A 16,857-nucleotide genomic window follows, 5' to 3' on the forward strand; every position below is an offset into this window, starting at 1 on the left:
TTCCAAGGCTATCTTACAAAGATCAACATAAATTCGAGGAACTTCTCAATAAAGTTCCTATACTCCCACATGCAAAAAATAATCTACTCCGTCTCTCAACTCCCACAACACTTTGTTGGGTTTTTTTCTCCCAAAACTATTCTTTTTTCCTTGTGCTATAATTACTTTTAGAATTTTATCTCCTCTGTCAGACTAGTAAGTGGAACCATGTTAATTCATTTCTGTGTCTTCTAAATAGGGGACAGGTTAAAAAATAGGAAAATGAATAAAGAGACAATACAACAGTAGGTAAGGTTATTTAAAATATCAGCCCAAGGAAAACCTTTCTGAACAATACTCATTACAAGATGTCGCTTGCTGATAACTTCATCAAGGCAATTGCTGTACCACCATATTATCCAGTGACACTTAAAATCAACTCTGGGATCTGTACATCTCTCAGTTGAAATCAATCCAAAGGCACATTTCCTTTAGCTGCCCTACTTCATTAGATACAAATGTGGCAGCTATAAAGTAAGGCGTTCCTGTGACTAACATAATCCACCATCCTAAATGGGAAGGGAATTCGTGGGCTCCATACATCTCTTCTCTGTCTGTGGTCTATGCTGCACTACTTACCTCCCAGCGGAAGGCAGCACATTTCTAACTTATGCCAATATGCTATGGGAGCTTAAGTCACTCCAGGGTGAAGCTCCTGGTACTCATATGGCTCCAGGACTCTGGTGTTGAGACCAAACTGGGAACATTCCTGTGTCATAGTACTAACTGGAGTTGTCAGGAGGATTTCTCAAATATCATATGCAGATTTATAGGTGTAAGGTCATAAAGGTTATAAAGGGTCAGATTGAGTGAGCCCAAATTAAACTAAGCCCCCTGTAAAATGAATTACTTTCAGAATTGCCTTTCATTCTTACAAAGAATGTTTGGGCTGAGAGCCATCCTAGATCTTGGATGTCCTGTTAGGGTCACTTTGATTCTAGAAATTGCATAATTTCAAAATTGGAAGGGCAAGGGGAGCTACCTAGTCCATTCTTCCACCCAGAGTAGTCATTCCTTGTTTTTCAGCAACCCTGGCAGCCTTGCTTATAAACTTCCAGTGAAGAAGAAATCTCTGTCCCTCAAGATAGCTTTTCCATTTTCAGACAGCTCTATTTATAAATTCCTTTACTCATATATTTCTCCAGATTTCTCTAAACCCTGGAAGACAGGAAGGGTTAACAATAGGGCCTACCTCAGTTGTATCTTTCTTTCTTCCCAGGAGGTTGGCACTGAGATGAACAAAAGCTCAGCATATTTAAGTAGCCCTTGAATACACTACTTTGAACCACCCTTCACCTATCATTACCTTCCTCATGTGAAAAATGTGGTCAGGCACTGAATCACACACTATGTACTAGGATCCTGAGCTCTAAAATCTGGTGGATTCACCCACCTACTACATGGGTAGCAGTAAAAAAATTAATTAATGAGCACTTTACTTTATTCTCAGCACTGATCTTGAACATCTTAGCTTTCCTGTTTTCCTTAATTCTCAAATGTACTCAACTCCAGTGTTATCCAACCTCACACCTTTTTAGGTGTTTCTCTTCTCCAGTGCATCTCTCAGGGATCTCCAGTAACTTTCTCCCTACATCTTTCAACTCCATTTTGACAAGTCCAAATCACAGTGCTATACCCATTGGCTCGGCCTATCCAGACAAATGCTGTCCAAATCAACAGTAACCATTCTGCACATTGCAATTCTGGCAACAGTCAGATTAGGGGAGTAACTACAATCTTATAAAGAACACTGACACTCCCTGAATTTAGTAACTTCTGACAAGCTATTTTTTTTTAACCACAGTTAAACTAAATATTCAATGCATTTGTAGGAATAGAAAGAATGTAACAAGATTATCATTTCTACATTAGACATTTTTGTAAAAGATGTTTTATCTTTCAAATAAGTTTCCTCTAGTTCCTCTTCCTCAGAGCAATAAGTAGCAGCTACTAGTCTTACTGATCCATTGTGTTCGTCTGTAATTATATCTTTATGTTTTCACATCATTATCAACTGTACTACTTCATGGTAAAATTTACTCTACTCAAATTAGAAGACCCCATAGAATTAAAGCAAAAAAGCAGTCAAATTTATGTGAATGAGTGCTAGAAGCCAAGTATTTTAAGTACTGAGTGTCTATGGCCATAAAACCTTCTATTTATTCATATTATTAAAATGGTAATAATAGAAATGAGCATCACTTTAGTGAAAAAGGAACCAGGAATGAGGTCATTAAATATAACTAAGTACATTTTAAATATAAATACCATGGATTTTCCTGATTGGTATCAAGTAAATAGCTAAACTGTCTATCCAGAATTCTGGTCTCATAGATAACTATAATTCATATTATCATATTATCAGGTCCATTTTTAAAACAATTGAGATTCTTTGGGAAGACTCACATTAGTCTTTCTTTTTATAGAGATTTCTGTTGGTCCTTTTGTTAGTAATGGATTTGCATCTACACCCTTACAGACTACTTTGCTTTATTTTTATCACTGGATTCTTATACAGCTTTTCTAGGCCATATATGACCAACAGAAGGGGAAGTCAGAGGGTATATGAATGGCTCCAGGAATTTTTTTAAGATCCAGAGCAGAACTTGAGTGATGATACAAGGAGTGCACACCAGTGTCCCAGCATTGAGCTCCTGAACGTGAGGGCCAGGTGGCTATACTGAGAGTGCAGGCCCCTGTAAGGGGCAGGGTGCCAGGCAGGGTGGGAAGTAGTACCCACTAGACTAGAGCCCACAGAACTGTTTGCTGAAGACAGAACCCACCCTCTGCCTGACCCTCCACTGGGCCCACCCTCCTGACAAACTTCTGAGTGGTCAGTTGTATGGTTAGTCTCAATGTGGTGTTTGATAGGCAGGTTAAAGAGAAAAAAAAAAAAAAGCATAAACAGTAGAATTTGAGAACCAGATTTAAGCACACACCACACACACCCATGCCCTTGAAAGGAAGGTAAAAAGAATTAACATCAATGAATATATATGTTTAACCATCTATGCAAAGATCCCCTGGAAATAGTCTGTTTAAAAACATAAACATGCTGCTAAGACCTAGAAACCCCACCCTACTAGATAAAATTCCAAGCCCTAATGGCTTCCAGGTAGTCAGTCATTACCTGCACTGCCTGCCTCATCCCTTGAGCTGTGCTGTCTCTGTTTAAGCAGCTGGTGCTTTCCTGAACTGCCCATCTCATCCCTCCTGGTATAATTATTTTTTTCTAATAAATCACTCTTTGCTATCTAAAAAAAACATGCTTCTAAGATTAAGATACAGCTAAAATAAATCTCAGGATGAAACTTACAGTTACTCTCTAGAAAGGAAGGCATGAAGTTAAAATATAACTAATGGAAGAGAAGTTCACTCTTTAAAACTTACCTGTTGGTGACTAGATAGTGAAGGAAGGACAGTTGTTAGAAAATATACTGGAAACAGACATTTATCACTGTCTCAATACTTCCTGGGGATAAGTTTCTCTGATTAAAATGCCTATGAGTTATTTGGAAAGAAGTATCACTAGAATGTATAACAGTTTATCAGACTGTCATAATACCACATCTTTTTTGGTTTTGTTTTTCATTTTTGAATTATCATAACTAATAATACAAAGGGATTTTAATGTGATAATTCCATCAAAATACCACATAAGAACATTCAGTTTTCTTTGCTGTATTTCTGGGGTCTCTAGTTCCAATTCCTGGGTAGAGTTGGCCACTGGAAGACAATTCTATAGACATTATTATATTTTCCGTGGCAAACTTCTAAATTAGCAGTCTTACTGGCACTCAATTCTTTCCAGAAAGAGAACAGCGAAGTGATCCCCTAGTCACTATTAGCATTAAGTTGCAAATGTCATTTCTTATTATTAACTTTGGATTGGTGATGACCACATCAAGATAAAAGTTTGAGAACTTGGGCTGGAGTGCAGCTCAGTGGTAGAACACTAGCCTAACATGCACAAGGCCCTGGGCTCTACCCTAAGTATTGCATGTCTTATCTCTTTAGCCAGGCATAGTGGTCCCCATAATCCCAGCACTTAGGGTACAGAGGAAGGAGGATCTTGAGTTTAAAGCCAGCCTGAGCTACATAATGAGACACTGTCTTAAAATACCAAAAGAAGTTTATTTTTTTTTTGCGAGTACTTGCCTTGGAAGTCTTGCTTGCACACCTCTTTACAGCTATATAATATTTTGTAAAACTCAATGACTAGAGGGATTCATGAGATTTAAGATTTCAACTCACTCCTGTTAGGATTACTCTGAGTCTCAGTCTTCTCATCTAGACATGGGAAGATTAGACAAAACAATTCCTTTTTTTTTTTGGTGGGTTTCATTATGCTGAATTCATATGCATACATGTAGTATACTTCATAATCTTCACCCCTCAGTATCCTTTCACTTCAAAACAATTTCTACTGCCTCTCCTAGTCTTAGAATTTTTGCATGACTCTAAAGATTATTAAAAATATTTCAGTAAGATGCCTTGTTACAAAATAAATTTACAACTAAATAGCATTTCTAGATCTGTATAGTAAGCCCAACACTGGTGGCTCATGTCTATAATCCTAGCTACTTAGGAGATTGAGATGGGGAGGATTGTGGTTTGAGGCCAGCCCAGGCAAAAAATTCACAAGACTCCCTTTCAACCAATAGCTGGGTGCAGTGATATATGCCTATCATTCCAGTCTATCTGTGAGTCTGAGATTGGGAGGAACCCCATTCCAGGCCAGCCTGGGCAAAAAACTTTACAAGACCCATCTCGATGGAAAAAAGCGAGGCATGATAGTGTATACCTGTCATCACAACTAGGATAGCAACCATAAAATAGGATGATCATGGTCCAGGCCAACCCAGGCAAAAAATGAGTCCCTATCTCCAAAATAACCAGAGGAAAAAGGGCTGGAGGCATAGCTCAAAATGGTAGAGTGCCTGTCTAACAAGTGTGAAGCCCTCAGTTCAAACCCCAGTCCTGCCAAAATAAATAAAATAGATCCTATACTAACCAGTTAGAAAAAAATGGAGAAAGTACAATTTAAATAGGAATAGAAATTTAAATATCTAGGAATAAATCTAACAATAAAAGTGCAGATCCATATGAAAAAGCTAAGAGCTACAGAATAAAACATGAACAAATACAGAGAAATCCTGGAAATTCTCCTGGATTGGGAGATTTGATATTTCAAAGACAAATTATTCCCAAGATTAATCTACAAATTTAATGCAATAACAGATCAATGTATTTTTAAAACTTGAATTAATAATTTAAAAATATACCTGCAAGGAGAGCATTTATTCACTACTTCTTCCAATCAGGGTTGCTTAGAGGAGGTGGAATTTCGTGGGCCCTATGAATAAAGGGAAACACTCATATGTTTTTTGAGAGCAAAATCATGACTTACATTGCTTTATTATATTATCAAGCCTTGTATATGCATACAGTAGTCCTGGCACCCTCAAATTTAACATTTGTAATTTCAATTTTCATGAGCAATTGATTTTAAGGCATAAATCTGAACTGGGTACTCTGTGAAGTTAGTGTACAGTAGTAAAATAGTCACTAAGTTAACGAGTAAGTCTAGTTGACTACCCAGAATCTGCATCTCAAAGAGGTTTTATTTTGTCTACTTACTGTCATTTATGCAATATTTTTTATTGAAGCTGCGTGTGGTGGTATGCACCTGTAGTCTCAGCTACTCAGAAGGCTGAGGCAAGATCACTTGAGTCCAGGAATTTGGGGGCCAGCCTAGGCAACATATTGAGATCCAATCTCTTAAAAAAAAGTTCAGGGCTAGGCATGGGGGTTCATGCTTGTAATCCCAGGTACTTGTGAGGTGGAAGTAGGAGAATCATTGCCCAAGGCTGGCTCAGACAAAAAGCATGAGACCCTATCTGAAAAATACACTAAAGCAAAAAGGGATGGGAGTGTGGCTCAAGTGGTAGAGAGCTTGTCTCATAAGTGTGAGGCCCCGAGTTCAAACCTCAGTACCACCCAAAATAATTAAGTGAACTTTTAATCAACTGATGAGTTATTAACTTTTAATTAATTCATTATTAGTTATTAATTAAAAATTCACTTAAGATCCAGAGGCCTTGTGCATGCTAGGTAAGTGCTGTACCACTGAGCTATATCCCCAGCCCCTGAGCTGAGTCTTCAAGTATAAATGAGCTTAATTAATACAATCAGGTTTTACAGGCATGATGAGTGATAGCATGTGAGGGAGAATGGAGTGGAGAAGATTACAGAACACCACTGAATAAGTGAAAAGGTAAGTTAGTATGATCAGCTTAATGATTTGGAAAGATACAGCATCAATGTAGAGTCTAGCTTGACTGATGGCCAAGAAATGAGTTAAGATAGTACTCTTATAATCTAGACCAAAAAGAAAAAAAATTAATAGATGAATGAAGGTACTGGCAGTGGAGATGGAGAAAGGGGGTTACGTGTAACAATTACTTAAGAAGTAAAATCAAAAAAGGTAGAATTTATCTTGGTGAATTCACTAAAGTTCAGGATCCGGACTTCAATATTTAGGCTCAGAAATCTACTTTTGGCTGTTCATTGAGGCTGACTCCATGATTCAAACCAACAAGACTTCAGAGGCTGAGAATGGTTGATAATTATTTGCAATTAAATAAATTAACCATCTCAGTGACTGTAATATTTGTTTTGGCACACTCAACACATTTTCTTCTTATAGAAAGAGAGACATAAGAAACCAATCATAATCAGAAGTTTGCTTAATTAACATGGATTTTGAGGTAGGGAAATTGTGTTTCACAAATTTAATAGCATCAGGCCACAAAAGGAGAGACAGGAATGCTTAGGGCTGGCAGAGTGGCTCCTGCCTAGACCACCTGGCCTAGCAAGTGCAAGGCCAGGTTCAAACCCCAGTACTACCAAAAAAAAAAAAAAAAAAGTTCAAACTACGTAAGAGATCATGACATTTTAATGACTCTCCCTTCTCAATCATTCCTCTATTTAGCTAAAACCCATTCATCCTTTAAAGCTTTTAAACTTATAATGATACATGTCGTTCAACTGGAACTAATTTTGTTTCATGTTTAAACCAGCCTCCTCCTCCTTTCCCTCATCCACCTCCCTGCCTCACTGTGGAAGTCCATAGCTCTTTTATTGCTTTTCAAATTCTTTAAGCCAATGCCCACAAAGAACCCTTTGTTGGAGAGAACCTTACCATACAATAATCATTTAGTCAGAATAAGGTGGACAGTTTGGTTACAGACCCTTGGTAGAAAGTGCAAGGTTTCTCCAAAATAGCCACAGTAGAAACAGACTGACATTAATGAGATAAATTGTGATATTACAGATGCAAACTGTAAAATCTGATATTGGAAAAAGGGGTTATTAAGTTAGATTTCTATGAAAAAGGAAACATTAACCAAGACCCTTCTGATTTTCTTAAGATCACATGGAAAAAGGAGCAAGGGGTATCAAGAGGATTAGCAGGAGAACAGGGAAGTACAGTTTGATCAAGATGGAATAGAGATGGACCAGATAAAATGTCCCATATGGGATATGCCCTTACCCCTTTAGGAGACAGCTGGTTGGAAATGTCCTTGGAACCTGCTTTTTGTGGTTAACTCATTAGCACTACATTATGATAAAAGATGTTTGGGCAGAAGGGAAAGTTCTGAAGCTAGTGCATGTGTTGAGGGCTGGGGAACCTGTCCTCAGATGACCTTTTGAGACACCTCCCCCTACTTAAAGCTTCACACATGTGGACTGAACCTCATGCATGTAATTACAACAGAATGTATTGTGGGTAGGAACATGCACAGTCAAAACTAAGTTTAACATCCTCCTGTCAATCACCCTAGCCCTTCCTGCAAAGGCTGCCCAGATTTTTCCCACCGTTTAAACTCACAACCCATAAATTAGCCTTTGAACAAAGATTGGGGCTTCTGTGCCATTTGGCCAGAGCCCACTACTCTGTCAGAGCACTACTCTGTGCTTCCTCCTATCTATACTTTTAATAAAATTGTTTTACTGCTCCCAATCTGTGTCTCTGTCCAATGTTTTATTCCAAGATGCAAGGACCAAAGACTTCTTGACTAAAGTCATCTGAGACCACCCACCAATAATAAGGTGAGAGTATTCAGATCATGATCCATCAATAATCCCAATTAAATTGATAAATTCAGTGGAGGTCTCTGTTGGATTACTCCTATCTCCCCTGAAAGATCACAGATGAGAAACACTCTCACCTTTAGCTTTTAAAAAGCTATTTTAACCATGGTTATCATAGCATGACTTTGTTTTATGTGCCTTCAAAATTAAATCATGTACCTGTCTGCTTCAAGTCTTTAAGTCCTCTCATTGCCCTCCAAAAAGAATACTCAAACACTTCTCCCAAGTGCAAGTGAATACCATAGCAATTATAACCAAAGGCTTTCTATAATAACCTCAAGTTCAACTATATAATTTTTTTTCTTCCCAACTTTATAGCAAAAATAATCTCAAGCCAGGACAGAGGCAAATCAAATCTGAACCCTGCATTGAGTTTCCTGGAGATTCAAACTAGTAAGAAACTTCTCGGAGGGTTTCAGTTCAAAGCTTTAATGAGTGTTCTGAAAGCGCTAAGTGTGTGGGTAGAGCACAGCATAGTGTAGGACTAAGCAAACATCATTACTGATTGTTGACTTCTGGTATCCCAGCAGATATGAGCTTATCTCTTACCTGGAATACAAACTTTTATGTATTTCATCTCAGAATGACACCACCTAAGAATAAAACAAAAACTGCTTGTCAGTTAGTTGAGGCTCTGCTGATTTAATAGTACCTACTGTTCATCAAAATTTTATTGTGTGCTGGACAGTTTAATAAGAGCTTTATGTAGTTCTTTTTCAGTTTTTACTGAAAGGGATTATTCTTTTTTACAGATGAAAATCCTGGGGCTCAAGAGTTATGTGAGTTGCTTAGTCAGAATCATGTAACTAGAAAGTGATAGAATCAGGATTTGAATCCCTGCTTGACTGTGGGGTTTTTTTTGTTTGTTTTGTTTTATTTTTTGGATGGTGGGGGGAGGAGTTCAGTACTGGGGATTGAACCCAGGGTCTTAAGTTTGCTAGGCAAGCACTGGCCAACTTTTCTTGACCTTATTCTAGATAATCTCTTATAAACTTGCCCCAAAATGAAAAGATGATTCTGAAGTGGGCTTCTGGGGCAATAACTGAGAACTATGGTCAAACACCATGGTTCAGACATAATACAATTGATACCCTTAAGTGCTCCTCTTTAGTGACTTGGCACTGAGCTCAGGTGGAAGTTCAGTACTCTACTCTATTCCCATCTTTCAGCATACCCTATTTCTTTATCATTTGTGTTGCCAAGGATTCAATCCACTGCCTTTTGTATGATAGATAGGCAAGTGTGCTACCACTGAGCTATATACTTAGTCCTTTTAAATTTTATTTTGAAAGAGGGTCTCGCTAGGTTGTTCAGGCTGGCTTTGAACTAGCTATGCAGCTAGGAAGGCCTAAAACTTGAGATCTTCCAGCCTCAGCCTCCTGAGTGCTGGGATTATAGATGTGCACCACCACACCTGGCTATTTCTTTACTTTTTGCCTGAAATTTTCTTTGAACAGTCTTTCCCAAAAGACCACTTTATTTTTAATTTTTATTTTTTTATTATTCATACGTGCATACAATGCTTGGGTCATTTCTCCCCCCTTCCCCACCCCCTCCCTTACCACCCACTCCGCCCCCTCTCTCCTCCCCACCCCCTCGATACCTGGCAGAAACTAGTTTGCCCTTATCTCTAATTTTGTTGAAGAGAGAGTATAAGCAATAATAGGAAGGAACAAGGGTTTTTGCTGGCTGAGATAAGGACAGCTATACAGGGAGTTGACTCACATTAATTTCCTGTGCGTGTGTGTTACCTTCTAGGTTAATTCTTTTTGATCTAAACCTTTTCTCTAGTTCCTGGTCCCCTTCTCCTATTGGCCTCAGTTGCTTTTAAGGTATCTGCTTTAGTTTCCCTGTGTTAAGGGCAACAAATGCTAGCTAATTTTTTAGATGTCTTACCTATCCTCACCCCTCCTTTGTGTGCTCTCGCTTTTATCATGTGCTCAAAGTCCAATCCCCTTGTTGTGTTTGCCCTTGATCTAATGTCCACATATGAGGGAGAACATATGATTTTTGGTCTTTTGGGCCAGGCTAACCTCACTCAGAATGATGTTCTCCAATTCCATCCATTTACCAGCAAATGATAACATTTCGTTCTTCTTCATGGCTGCATAAAATTCCATTGTGTATAGATATCACATTTTCTTGACCCATTCGTCAGTAGTGGGGCATCATGGCTGTTTCCATAACTTGGCTATTGTGAAGAGTGCTGCAATAAACATGGGTATGCAGGTGTCTCTGGAGTAACCTGTGTCACAGTCTTTTGGGTATATCCCCAAGAGTGGTATTGCTGGATCAAATGGTAGATCAATGTCTAGCTTTTTAAGTAGCCTCCAAATTATTTTGCAGAGTGGTTGTACTAGTCTACATTCCCACCAACAGTGTAAGAGGGTTCCTTTTTCCCCGAATCCTTGCTAACACCTGTTGATGGCTATAACAGGGGTGAGGTGGAATCTTAGTGTGGTTTTAATTTGCATTTCCTTTACTGCTAGAGATGGTGAGCATTTTTTCGTGTGTTTTTTTGGCCATTTGAATTTCTTTTGAGAAAGTTCTGTTTAGTTCACTTGCCCATTTCTTTATTGGTTCATTAGTTTTGGGAGAATTTAGTTTTTTAAAACTAAATTCAGTCCTTTAAGACCATTTGTTTCAAAGGTATTGTCCTGTGCTCGCTTCGGGAGCACATATACTAAAATTGGAATGATACAGAGAAGATTTGCATGGCCCCTGAGCAAGGATGAGACACAAATTCGTGAAGCGTTCCACATTTAAAAAAAAAAAAGGTATTGTCCTTGTGAAAAATACAGACACTTGAACCCACTTCTAGATGTATCAGATCAGAATCTCTAGGTAGGAAACTGAGAGGTTCTTTTGCCTTAAGAAGCCCAGGAGGAAGCCAGGGGTGGTGGCACATGCCTGTAATCCTACCACTCAAGAGACAAAGGCAGAAGGATTATGATCTTAAGACCTGCCTGGACTACATAGTGAGACCTGGTGAAAGAAAAAAGAATAGAGGGAGGGAAGGAAAAAAGGAAGGAAGGAAAGGAAGGAGGGAGGGAGGGAGGGACAGAAGAAAGAGGAAAAGAAAAGAAAAAAAGAAAAAAGCCCAGGAGGTTCTACCTACTAATTTTAGACTGCTAATTGCTTTGGAACAAAAGAGCTAGGGTAATCAGAAGGAAGAGAAAGCTGGTCTCCATATCAGTTTGATACTGGTGTTAAGAAAAACATAAGGCTGGCCAAGAGGCTCAAATGGTAAGAGCACTTGCTTAGCAAATGTGAGGCCGAGTTCAAACCCCAGTGCCACAAAGAAAAAGAAAAACATAGACAGAAATCTCATGAAAAGGCATAGGGTCATAATTACATTGTTGGGGGCTGGAAAAGCTCTTGGAATTGTCTATTCCAGTGGTTTCTAACAGTGCTCCATGAAGCCTTAGAAGTTGTAGAGGGATATGAGAAAAAGGCAGTGGCAGTCAGAGCTTAAACTCCTACAAAAGCTCCACTAGTGTGTATTTTGCAACTTGGACTCTCATGTAAGAGTTTATCTGGGTAATTGATTTGCTGATTAAAAAAAATTTTAGCTGCACTTGGGGTTTTTCTCCCGCCTCCCCGTTTTGTTTTGTTTTTTTTTGGATAGAATTTCATTATGTTGCCCAGGCTAGCTTCAAACTTGCAATCCCCTGCCTCAGCCTCCTGATTAGATGGGATTATAGGTATGTGCAGCCAGCTCATGGGGAGTTAAAAATCTCAAGGCTTACCATGCATGCTAGATGAATGAAATCTAATGGGTTCTAGGCATCAGTATTATTGGATACTAGGTGATTCTTAAGGCTAAGAACTCTGCACCAATTTCTTCCATACTTCCTTGAGATAAAAGGAAGCTAAGACTATAAAGGTGATCAGTGCTAGATCCGGCATCTCTTAAGTTCTAGACTGCTATACTGTGTTGTTCTCTCCCTACAATCCAGAATGAACTAATTATTCCTCTAAGGAGCAGAACATCTGAATCAGAATTATGTTACTTTACATTTATAGAGCTCTCTGGACTTTTAAAGATTAATTTTTATACATTCTCTAAGTTCTTACAAAGACACTGGATAGTAGGCAGGAAAAAAACTTACCAAATCTATTTTAGAGATGAGGTCCATTAAGTTAACTCACAATGACTCAGAGGTCCATCCTAACTTCTGGACTAAGTAACTTTAATTTGACAAGTGTTTATTGATGCTTAGTATGTGTTAAATGTTAAGATCTGATCAAAGATCCAAAGATGAATAAGACATTCTGCATTTTCTCAATCAGTGTACCATCTTCTTGGGAGAACAGAAACAACTAAAATTCTGTATTGATCAGCTTATCCCTTGGACTAGCAAGACCCTATATTCATACCTACTCGGGAGACCGAGATTGGAAGGATTGTGGTTCAAGGTCAGCCCAAGCAAGTAGTTCACAAGACCATAAAAAAACACAGTAAAATGCACTGGAGGTATGGCTCAAGTGGTAGAGTGCCTGCTTTGCAAGTGTGAAGCCCTGAGTCCAAACCCCAGTAGCAACAAAAACAAAAAACAAAGTCATTATAATGGGTTGCAAGCCCCTATAGGTTCTGACTTTATCTCCTCCTATTTTCCCCTTCATTCACTCAGTTCCAGTCATACTTGAAACCTTGGCTGGAAAACATGTTGCAGCTGAGGAGCCATTTAGACAGGTAAGTACACACTGGACATCCACTGTTTATCAGGCCCTGTGCCAGGCACTTTCATGCACCATTATCATAGAATCCTCACAATCACCCTAGAACTAAGGTATTGCCATCACCATGAACAGATAAGGAAACTAAGCCTTACATTTATAATTTGAACAGAGGAAAAAACCTCTTGGAAAGCATCCATAGTGGTGACTTTTCCTTCCCTGTGCTGTTGGCTGTCCTCTCCACTCTTAACCTACAACCTCCAACTCCTTCTATCCTGCTCTGGGAAGCTGCTTCTACAGACAGTATCATTCAGACTCTCTTGTCCCTAAACTTCTGTTTGTGTTTTGCCAATGGAAGGTACTAGTTGGAGACTAGAGGACAGGAGGAGAAAGATTAGGGCACTTATTTATTCCTCTGCTTCCTCTCTGCCTTGCCCAAGTTTTTGCAGTGGCTACTTAGCATTTAGGGCCTTAGTTCTTGTCAGGAAGTCTTTCTCTAGAGATGTAGCTCTAGTTGGGCTTTGGTAAAAATACCTCCTCTCTTTCTCCCTTCAGGCCTAAGAAGCTACTGACTTGCCACTGTTGCTAGTCCCTGTTTCATTTCTTGTTAGTTCCTTTAACACTGACAGGGCCTCTGCATATAAACCTTTGGTTAAACTCTCTGTAGGTAAACTCTTTTGGATGTACCAACTGTTTTTGTGCGAGGACTCTTGGCAATAAACAATAAAAAGACATTTGGCAAAAATAAAAGACATTTTCTTTTCCTTTGAGCTTCCATTCAATTTCTAATAACTGCAAAAGAGTCCTCTCCTTTTCCTGTCCTGTGATTATTCAGCTTTGTCAGTTGGCAAGAAGCTCATTAGGGGTAGGGAATTTCAGCAATTAGGATTCTAAAGAACAAATCCATTTTATTTGGGGCTGGTGGAGTAGCTCAAGTGGTAGCATGCTTTCCCAGCAAGTGTGAGACCCTGCACTCAAACCCCAGTACTGCAAAAAAAAAAAAAAAAAGCACCATTTTGTCTGGAAAGAATCTTAAGAGATTACCTGTTTAACCTCCTTATTTTATAGGAGATTTAGGTTCAATTGAGAAAAAGTCTCATTCAGCCATACAATAGCAAAATTAAGACTAGGATTTAGATTCTTTCCACAACTTTGCTGCCTTGTACTTTTATACTGGGTACTTAATAGGCACTTAATATGCTGATGACCACTTCAAAATTTATAAGGATTAATCTCTTAGTCAGTGCTAGACCCTATGCCTATATGAATTCCTGGCACATTGTAAGTACTCAACAAGCATCTTTTGTTTGAACCTGGGAACCAGCAGCAAGACAAATTCCTTAGAAGTTAATTAATCAGAACTCAGAGGATCATTTATAATAATCCCTTATACATATAGAGGAAAGGTATAGTTTTCAAAGTCCTTTATGTATAAGAGCCCATTTCATTCCTCTTGAGGTTGACATGGCAGGAATTATTAACCCTAGATAACAAAGTTAGGAAACTGAGAAGTTAAAAGTTCACTATATGTAGAAGAGCTGAGACTAGTGTTCATATCTTCTAACCCCTGCTTCAATACCACCTCTGACATTCTATGTTGTTTCTTCAGCTCTGCCTTTCTGCTTGCAGGTATGAGAGGATCATTTAAGGAGTTAGTTTTAATATTCACAATATAGATATTCACAGTATGACTAGTTAGGTTACACACTTATGCTCAAATAAGTGATTTTTGTCTTAAAAATCCACTATTAAAAGTATTTCTGTTCTAGTTCTGATTAGGCCCAGCCTGCAGTGTACTCTTGATACTATGAGGCATGTATTTTTCAGAGAGGAGGGTGACCATTGTGTGCTCTGGAGTGGTGACAGTGATTTTGAGACATCATTTTTGGTATAGACCAGACCCAGACCTTTGTAACAAGGTATTCATAAGAAAGAAAAATACTTTGTCTTTAGTCTAGTTCTATCAGAGAAGAGTTGGCACACTGGATCGCTTCAAGATCAAATGATCCAGAAATCTCCGACAGATATTATACTGAATTCTCTTGTCAAAACCACTTTGGTACATATTTCAACCTGGGTTCTACCTTTTAAGATGATCTCTGATCCCAATCAGCGCATTACAGGCACCAAAGTCAAATCTAAACATGTATCTAACCTTTGGATTTCAGTTCCCATTAGGAATGCTAAATATTGACTAAGAAAAGAATATAATGAGCAGAGGTCACATACTCAAATGTCTAGTAGATGCCAGACATGTAAAGCCCAGCATAAGAAAACAGAAGTGGTCTGTGATGAACTGTTAGACTAACAGTTGATTCTCAGCTCCAACTATTTGCTTTGTGGAAATTTGATCTCAGTAGATGTTCTAATTTTTTTTTAAGCTGGAAATCTGCATTTTAAAAACTGTGAAATTTGGTTTTAGAATTAGTTATTAACTCAGACCTGCAAGCCTGTTGCAAAACATGGGAAGTCATCTAGTTTTACTTTTACCTGTGGAGCGGATATCCTTAAGAGGGTAGCAAATGTCTCACTTCCAAACATATAGTGAGGTTGATGCCTTCTTCTGAGAATCTGAATGGTGCTGGAAAAGTGGGCAGACTAACAGGAATGTGCTATTATATAGCTGGAGATTTGGGGGTATGTGCTTCATGCAATGACTGGAAAATGTGTGTCCCCTGGGAGTTATTTGGGGGGATAACCCCTCCTCCCACACGCCTTGCTAGGTATCTGGACAAAGACATTTCGAGGTGTGCGTGGGAGACCTGAATACTCGAGGGGTATTGGGAGGGAGTAAAAACCTCGGGGAGTACTGGAGAACAGTTCTCAAGAAAGTAGAATGGACAGCTACCGGGAAGTACAGAGAGAGGTATGAAGGTCGGGAACTGTCTCCAAGGACTAGCGTGAGGGAGAGGAGACAACCTCTCCTCCGGCGCCCCCTTTGGGCGCCTCTTGCTCACCGTCGCCGCACATCCGTCGATTCGAGACCTCCATCTTAACGCACATTTCTGCGCATGCGTCGCAGTACCAGCTTCCGCCCAAAGCAGCACCCCGCCCTTCTCCCACGAGCCAGCCCCCAGGCCACGCCCCTTCCTCTGGAGATCGCACCTCCCACCTCGTAGCCTGCAGCTGTTAGCGTGGTGGGCCTTCTCAACGCTGGCCCCTGGAAGGGACGGGGATGAAATATTCCCTGCCTTGGGTAGACCGCGGGCTGATGAAGGGGGACACATAACAATGTAGAGTGCTGTGGGGAGGGGCCTGGAGTTGGTGTGTCCCAAGGCTTCCTGGATATGTTAGAGGCCAGGCGGCAGTGTTAAGTGCTGCCAGACATCCCAGCAAGGGGACCAGGATGTGCAAGAGTACTGAAGCATACTGGTGTACCTGCATGTGGGGGAACTGTAAGGAAAGTGCGCAGTAGCTGCAGGATGAAGAAAGGGGGTGGTTTGGAGTTTCAGCCTGGAGGCTATGGGTGACTACTGAGGAGCTTTAACAAGGAGAGGGAGTGAAGAAGAAGGTGAAGAGGGCAGGCTGAGAAATGGAGGTGGGAGATTATCACAGTAATACACAAAAAGGTAATTAAAGACATTTGTAGTAAGAACTGAAATGAAATAGTGAATTCAAGGGGAAATTTGGATGCAGAAATACAGAAGGTGGAGAAGGAGGAAGTTGTTAAACAGTTTTAGCAACTGAACTGTAAGGATCTATTTAGCAAGGAATGGAAATGGAGCTAGTTTTCTGCCCTGGTGGTGACAATGCAGGCTGAGAGAGTAGGTGTGAGACCTAATTTTCTTGATTCAGTTTTCCTGATTCCAATGCCAGGCGGCCTCACTTTTACCTTACTTCCTCTCCCTTGGTAGCAGTTTTTCTACTTCAGTTCTTTGAAAGAAAGCCAGAATGAAAGGTCAGTGTGCGCTCCTAGGCCTAACTCTGTCCTGTCTGTGGCAGCCCTCTGCCAACCTTTGGAGACCATCTCTCTCCCCAGTA

At 39.7% G+C, this 16,857-nt stretch overlaps 1 protein-coding gene, 1 non-coding gene and 1 pseudogene across 2 annotated transcripts in view; 1 reads left to right on the forward strand and 2 right to left on the reverse strand.

Annotated features, from left to right (window-relative positions):
- Positions 1–9,058, reverse strand: part of LOC109677506 (phospholipid-transporting ATPase FetA-like) — a 99,345-nt gene extending 90,287 nt beyond the window's left edge. Inside the window, exons 1-2 of the mRNA XM_074051522.1 lie at positions 8,746–9,058; positions 5,325–5,395 (exon numbers count right to left, since the gene is read on the reverse strand). The gene's annotated coding sequence lies outside the window, so the exon portion shown is untranslated. The remainder of the gene's footprint in view (positions 1–5,324; positions 5,396–8,745) is intronic.
- On the reverse strand, positions 1,165–15,867 carry LOC109685305 (UPF0729 protein C18orf32 homolog pseudogene; annotated as a pseudogene).
- LOC141415889 (U6 spliceosomal RNA) lies at positions 10,856–10,962 on the forward strand. The gene has a single exon (XR_012440841.1). It is a non-coding gene; the product is annotated as a U6 spliceosomal RNA (small nuclear RNA).
- Positions 15,868–16,857: the final 990 nt, after the last annotated feature.

Source organism: Castor canadensis, chromosome 13, assembly GCF_047511655.1.
Source record: "Castor canadensis chromosome 13, mCasCan1.hap1v2, whole genome shotgun sequence".
In the NCBI taxonomy this organism is placed as follows: Eukaryota; Metazoa; Chordata; class Mammalia; order Rodentia; family Castoridae; genus Castor; species Castor canadensis.